The sequence below is a fragment of the Myotis davidii genome, unplaced genomic scaffold (genome assembly GCF_000327345.1).
Source record: "Myotis davidii unplaced genomic scaffold, ASM32734v1 scaffold1671, whole genome shotgun sequence".
NCBI classification, from domain to species: domain Eukaryota; kingdom Metazoa; phylum Chordata; class Mammalia; order Chiroptera; family Vespertilionidae; genus Myotis; species Myotis davidii.
This window is the reverse complement of record NW_006285368.1, coordinates 67,471-75,573: the sequence shown is the minus strand read 5'-3', so window position 1 is coordinate 75,573 and position 8,103 is coordinate 67,471. Positions and strand designations below refer to the sequence as shown.

Here is an 8,103-nt window from a genome sequence, read left to right as displayed (position 1 = left end):
TCGCTATGATGCACACTGACCACCAGGGGGCAGATACTCAACACAGGAGCTGCCATGACATGCACTGGCCATTTACAAAGAAATGGCACCGTGGACCTGGTGCCCACAAAGCAACACTCTGCTTCCCCCAAGTGGGACACAGGCCCCGCCACCACCTTGGAGTGACAGCCCACCAATTCACAGCCAACACTGCCGAGAACCCATGGCCCAAAATGTGGCCCACAGCCGAGCCCAGCTTCCTCTCCCTAGCAACTAGCCTCCTTGCAGTTTCTTCAACCGAGGAATACAACTTGCTTTATAGCCAAGTGGAAACATTTTACATTTTAACCAAATGTCTATGAAGCGTTTTCCCGTGCCTCATCTCATTTCATCTTCACAGAAATCCTAGAGTAGGTAGATAGGAGACTCGTGGAATCCTATTTTCTTTTCATTAGCCAGAAAACGGAGATTTAGAAAGCTTAGAAACTTGACCCGACTGAAAAGAAATAAGAAATGGTGGACCTTGAAAATGACTTCAGGTTTTCTCACTGCACAGAATACAGTCAAACACTTACTGCAGTTAAATATTTTACCCTCGAGGGCACAAATTTTTGTGCACCCGGCCTCTAGTATATATATAAAAGGCTAAGTGACTGGCCATATGTCCAACGCACACTGGCTATAAAAAGCTAAACGTTGACTCACGCATGTGTGATACATATAAAGCTCTCGCTGGTGCCAATCGCACTCATGTGTTTCGATCTGTCATTGTCAATCGTGAATTTGGTTGACAGTTCTATTATAGATAAAGGGCGAATAGTGATATTAAAATATTTCTTCTAATTTCCTTTCAATGTGCATGAATCCATGCACCAGGCCACTAGTCCTATATAATAAAAGGCTAATATGCAAATTGTCCCCTCAACCAGGAGTTCGACCAGGGGACAGGGCCAGTCGGCCAACCACCTGCAGCCCCTACCTCCGGCCAGCCCCTTCCGCGATCGGCCCCCTCTACCCAATCAGGGGTGGGGCCAGCCAGCCAACCACCCGCAGCCCCTCCCCCTGTCTAGCCCACCCTGATTGGTCCCGATTGGGGCGGGTCAGCTGGACCCCACCCATGCACGAATTCGTGCACTGGGCCTCTAGTCTATAATAGCTGTTGCATATTTTCTGTGTATTTTTTAAAGAGATGATGTTCCAGCTATTTATTCTTTCTGAGAATCTATTTCATTGTATCCCAAAGAACAAATTAATTTTATTATATTTCTGTTCTAATGTTTATTTCTATTTCATTGTATCCCAAATAACAAATTAATTTTTAATTACTGTGTTTTATTTAGGTGATAGGATAAATTTTCAGGCATTAGCTTTCAAAATGTTACTAACATCCTAATAGGAAATTGTTAAATTTGTCATAAATTTATAAATTTTCCATCAGTTCTCAGAAAGTTTACCTTTATAGTTTAATAGATCACAAAGTACTTCTTTAGCCAACAGAACTCATTTATTTCTTATTTTTTTATTTCTTTCTCTGTAAGCTAGAAATGCAAGGCATCAGGTTGGACTTTTTTCAAGTTGAAAAATTAGAACTTAACCATTCTCTAAGGCATGTTTGTTTTCCTATTTCCTATTTTTGCTAATTTTTAAATTTCAGTATTTTCACTGAAAATTATTGTAAATGGAAGTAACCATCATGATTTTTTATATAATGTTCTCACAAATGTTTCAAGGAAGATCTGAATGTTATTGGATACTTTCAATATATTGACAGTTATATTTGCAGCTGATCCCTCTGACTATCTGATAAAAATGGCAGTTAGGAAATAACTTCCAGTATTAGGGAAATATTTTTTTCATTGTAATAATTGAGTGGGTAGTAATATTAATGGGTCTGACATAAGTGTTTTCTTGCCTAGATCTGTTTAGTCAAATGCCTGTTGCTTTTGCAGAGCTCCAGATCCTTTCCTTCAGCTATTCATTAAGAAAACCAGGTATTTGTTGAGAGCTGATTATGTGCCAGGTGCTAGATAAGTACTGAAGATGAAGTAGTGAAAGTCAACCTGGTCCTAGACAAATAACCCAGCTCTTACGGAACTCTCGAGAATTCTGTTTACCCAGGAAAGTGTGTTCACGCAGGCATGATCTGCCCAACACCACAGCAAATGTATAAAACAGAGATCCTACGGTGTTATGTAGCACAGCACAGCTGTCCTTTGCCAGGAACATTTTGGTTTTCCACTAGTGGCCTGGGAGTTGACCTCTCAAGATAATGAAGGCATGCTGATGCCATCTCAGTTTTCCACTTGACCCGAATTGAACTCTGCTGTATCCAGGAACTGTTTTCAATGTTTTCCATGTACTAATTACTCTTCTAGAAATTCTATGAGGTAGGAATTATCATTATCCCCATTTTACAGCTGATGAAACAGGCCTGCTCCCAGTCTAAGTGATGAGGCAGTGGGTGGAAGACCCAGGATTTGAACCCGTGACTTCTGGCAGTAGAGACCAGGCTCGTTATTAGTCTGTGCTGCTTCACATGTTTGTGGAACAAAACACATAGTTAAGGGTCTGTATGGACTGGTGTGAAAGTGAAATTCATTGACTCGTAATTGTAAACAAGTAGTGTAAATTGTGTACTTTTTAGCTGGTAGTTTTGGTCCTATGTAGACATCCCACTGAGATTTGTGATCAGATGAGATGCTTCAGGATTGCTTTCTCATACAGATGTTTTGTTAGTTATATTATCTCAATAGCAGTGCTTATCTTATGCTTTTTGAAACCAGGATCCCAATGCTTACATGTGGTTCCATCAACAGAAAAAAATGGAATCTTTTTCAGTGTTTGTCTTTTGGGTGGTGTATTTTTCTACTCTGCTTCTAAGAATGTTGTAAGAAAGATCTCTAAAAATTTTGTTCTTTATATGAAACATTTTTGTGTTAAGAAATTTAATGTATATATATATATATTTTTAATCCTCGCCCAAGGATATTTCCTCCATTGATTTCTAGAAACAGTGGAGGGAGGGAGGAGAGGAAGAGAGAGAGAGGGAGAAACATCAACGTGAAAGAGACACATTGATTGGTTGCCTCCCACAAGCACCCCAACAGGGCTGGGGAACCTGCAACCAAGGTACATGCCCTTGACTGGAAATCGAACCCATCACCCTTCTGTCTGCAGGCCGATGCTCTAACCCAGGGGTCCTCAAACTTTTTAAATGGGGGGCCAGTTCACTGTCCCTCAGACCGTTGGAGGGCCGGACTATAGTTTAAAAAAAAATTATGAACAAATTCCTATGCACACTGCACATACCTTATTTTGAAGTAAAAAAACAAAACTTCAAAAAAAAGGCCTTAATAACTGGAAAATAAAAAAAAATAGACCTCCTAACTTCAAAAAAAAAATAAATCCTAATTTGTTCTTACCTCGGTCCTCAGGCAGCAGCAGGCTCTGTACAGGCAAGCTTGTGACTCATCCTATCACACCCAAGACTGAGAGGAGGAATCGAGGGGAGTCAGAGAGTGCAGCGCACATTCCACACATGCGCACTGCGGGCCTGGGACAAGTCGGCTGCTAAGCAACTGGCAGCGGCAGCAAAAACACCCAGTAGGCCCGATAAATGTTTTCAACAGGCCGCATGTGGCCCGCGGGCCGTAGTTTGAGGACCCCTGCTCTAACCACTAAGAAAACCAGCCAGGGCACTTTTTAAAAAATATTTTCAGAACTAAAATTCATACACTCAGGAGAAAAATAAGACCATGCTTCAAACCAGAGATAGAGTGGTTCTGCTTTTAAACCTTAATATTTTTCTTAATATTGTTCTATCACATCTCATTAATCCACATGATTTGTTGCATGTCAAAGATGAATGGGGAAGCATTCAAAGAGATTATGCCTGCTCTCACTTTATGGGTTTGGATTTGTAAAACAAGACCAGCCATCACTTCTCATTTTCTTGGATGCATCCAGCCTGTCCCCCCAATAGGAATGTCATAGATGATTGCTCAGTCTTAACACCAGGGTATCCCTAGGAGTGATTGGTGAAATTACTGAGAGTTGTGATATAAAAGCATAAACCATTGAGTTAGTATTATTTTTTTATTTTATAGGTGCTGTATATATTTTATTTAACTACTTATGAGGTCAATGTAAAGAATTATATTAAGTACAAAAAGGTAAAGAAATAGAATCCAGTCAGCCCTCTGCATTCACAGGTTTCATCTCCACGGGTATGGAGAGCAAACTACAGCACTTGAGCATCCTCATTTTGTATCTGTGGGGGTTCCTGGAACCAATCTCCTGTGGATACCAATGGATGACTGTACCTACCTTCAAATATTGTATCTCCCTGACCAAATGACTAATGTATTAATCTCCTTACTTAAGACTTAGGTTTTCAAATTAACTCCAACCTTTCTCTTAGAGTCAGAATACTTATGTATTGTACTTATGCTCTTTGAATGATACATAGTCAACAAAACCAAATATATAATATTTTTGATCTTTGAATAATAAATACTACACAGGTGAACTTTTTGGTTATTTGATTTTTTTAGAATGAGTCATCACTAGTTCCAAGTACCTTGGTCTTTCCTGATGCCCACAGACAGATGAGCCTGCTTGTGTCCAGAACCCAATCTAAGGAAGTCCCGTAAAACATACCATCCCTCTACTTCTTTTCACCCTGCTGTTTGTCCGCATTCACAGTTAAAGCCTACACGAAACAGTTGCAGCAACAGAAGCTTTTCTTAAAGAGCCTATGTTTGTCTCTTTTCAACATCCTAAACACCATTTGAAGACAACAAAATAATGGTTAGAATAGCATTTCCTTCCTCAGAGAAGGAAAGTAGTCATGTGGTGCAACAGTATTGAATTTATAGTTACTGTGCCATTTACTTATTACAAGTTACTTGGGAAAGTCACTTAATCTCCATATGGGAAATAAAATATGATTTGACTTCAAAATATTTCTTATCTGCCCCATAGCTTCTTTTTTTTTAATATATTGTATTGATTTTTTACAGAGAGAAAGGGAGAGGGATAGAGATTTAGAAACATCGATCAGCTGCCTCCTGCACACCCCCTACTGGGGATATGCCCGCAACCAAGGTACATGTCCTTGACCGAAATCGAACCTGGGACCCTTCAGTCCACAGGCCGATGCTTTATCCACTGAGCCAAACCAGTTAGGGCTCCATAGCTTCTTTTTCAGTCCATCTCTGACAGGGTGTGTGTGTGTTATCCTACATAATAAAAGCATAGTATGCAAATTGTTCCCTCAACTGGAGTTCTTCCAGGAATTCGACCAGGGGGCGGGCCGGCTGGGAAAAGGGAGAGAGGCCCTGGTCAGCGGTGGCAGCAAGCAGCCAGGGGAAGGGAAGGGAAGCCCCAACGGGCAGCTGGCAGCCACTAGGGACCCTACCAGTGCACGAATTTCATGCACTGGGTCTCTAGTAATCGATATAATAGATGCAATAGAAAGTCAGAGCGTTACAGATTTAAATTATGTCGTTATCTAGTTTATTTTCCTCATGTCTAAGTTTTATTTTGGAATGGAAAGCTCTTTTTAGTTAAAGTATGTTTGATATACAATATTATATTTGTTTCAGGTGTATAACATAGTGGATTTCACATTTATACACCTTACAGTGATTACCACAAAAAGTCCACTATCCATCTGTCACCTTACGAAGGTATTTTGGATATTGACTCTATTCCCTATGCTGTACTTTACATCCCATGACTTATTTATAAGTTTGTACCTCTTAATGCCTTTCACCTTCTCTGCCCTTACCCCCACTACCCAATCCTCTGGCAACTATCAGTTATTTTATATCTATGAGTCTGTTTGTTTTGGTTGTTCATTCATTTAGTTTTTTAGATTTCACACATAAATGGAATGACAGAGTATTTGTCTTTCTCTGACTTGTTTCACTTACCGTAATACCCTCTCGGTCTATCCATGTTGTTGTAAGTGATTGAGTAATATTTCAGAGTATGTGTTTGTTCTTTTCGTGGCTGAGTAATATTCCAGAGTGTGTGTGTGTGTGTGTGTGTGTACTCCTTCTTTATCCATTCATCTATTGATGAATACCTGGATTGCTTCCCAAGCTTGGCTATCTATAATAATAAAAGCATAATATACTAATTAGACTGGGCATCCTTCCGGATGACCTTCCAGACGAAGCTGGGGCTGTGAGGGAAGCCTGGGTCCCGGATGCCTGCCAGCAACCGGAGGGAAGCCCGGGTCCCAAGTTCCTGTTGGTGGCCAGAGGGAAGCCTGGGTCCCAGGTGCCAGAGGGAAGCCGGTGCTGGCAGCTGGGGGAAGGAAGGCCTACTCTTGCATGAATTTTGTGCATCGGGCCTCTAATTGTAAATAATGCTTCAGTGAATATAGGGGTGCATATAGCATTCAAATTAGTGTTTTGTTTTCTTCAGATAAGCGCTCAGAAGTGGAATTGCTGGGTCCTTCTTTGTCTCTTGTTATAGCCTTTGTTTTAAAGCCTATTTTGTCTGATATAAGCATTACTAATCTCAGGTTTTTTGTTTGTTACCATTTTCATGAAATATCTTCTATATCCTTTTACTTTCAGTCTGTGTGTTTCTAGTGTCTCCTGTTGGCAGCATATATAAGGGTCTTGTTTTCTTATTCATTCAGTCACCCTATTTTTTTTAATGGAGCACTTAGTTAATTTACATTTTAAGTATGTATTTATATTCATTTTGTTTTCATACTAAATTTATAAGTGGTTGGTCTATCTTTACTATATATTTGCCTTTGCTAATGAGACTTTTTTTTCTCTTGTATTTATTTTCTTGTTTCTGCTTTTGCCCTTTTCTTTTCCACTTAAAGAATTCCCTTTAACATTTATGGTAATGCCACCTTAGTGGTGATGAACTCCTTTAGCTTTTGCTTGTCTGGGAAAATCTTGGGTCTCCTTCAATTCTGAAGGATAAACCTTGCTGGATAGATTATTCTTGGTATTCATCATGTTGAATGTATTGTACACTGCCTTCTGACCTGCAAAGTTTCTGTTGAAAAGTCAGCTGATAGTTTTATGAGCATTCCCTTGTATGTGGTTTTTCTGTTGCTGCTTTTAAGGTTCTAGCTTTATCTTTTAACTTTTAACAATTTAATTATAACCTAGGTGTGGGTCTTTTTGGCTTCATCTTGTTTGGGACTCTGTGCTTCCTATACTTAGTTGTCTGTTTTCTTTCCCAAGTTAGGGAAGTTTTCAGCCATTATTTCTCATCTTTTCTTTTCTTTTTTTTTTTTTTTGCATTTTATTTTTTATTTCAAGAAAAACTATTTTAAATATAATAATGTTACATTCAATAAAATTTATATTTCAAGAAAAACTTTTAAATATAATAATATTACATGTAATAAAAATTAATATTTCAAGAAAAAAATATTTTACATAAAATAATATTACCAGAACTTTACTAATATCACAAAAATTGTAGGAAATATTAAAAATCTGCAAATAACAGGATTACTTCTATTATATTCTAAAATATTTTTTTCCTCTGACTCTATCACTCATCTGCTGATGGGTCATTAAACTGTTTCCAAATCTTAGCTATTGTAAATTGTGCTGCTATGAACATAGGGGTGCATATATCCTTTCTGATGGGTGTTTCTGATTTCTTGGGATATACTCCTAGAAGTGGGGTTACTGGGTCAAATGGGAGTTCCATTTTTAATTTGTTGAGGAAACTACATACTGTTTTTCACAGCGGCTGCACCAGCAATACAAAAGTGTTCCTTTTTCTCTACATCCTCGCCAGCATTTGTTTGTTGATTTGTTGAAGACAGCTATTCTGACAGGTGTGAGATGATACCTCATTGTCGTTTTGATTTGCCCCTCTCGAATGATTAGTGACTTTGAGCATGTTTTCATGTATCTCTTGGCCTTTTATCTTCCTTTTGTTAAGTTGTGTGAGTTCCCTGTAAATTTTGGAGATTAAACCCTTTCAGTGATAACATTGGCAGTATGTTCTCCGATGCAGTGGACTTTCTTGTTGTTTTGTTGATAGTTTCTTTTGCTGTGCACAAGCTTTTTATTTTTTATGTAGTCCCATTTGTTTATTTTCTCCTTAGTTTCCATTGCCTTAGGAACTATA

The 8,103-nt window shown here is 38.8% G+C and overlaps 1 protein-coding gene across 1 annotated transcript in view; it reads left to right on the top strand.

The window, feature by feature from the left end:
* The window catches only part of LOC102754588 (mitochondrial intermediate peptidase), a 92,099-nt gene that overhangs the window by 58,319 nt on the left and 25,677 nt on the right, over positions 1-8,103 (top strand). The gene's annotated exons all lie outside the window — the stretch shown is intronic.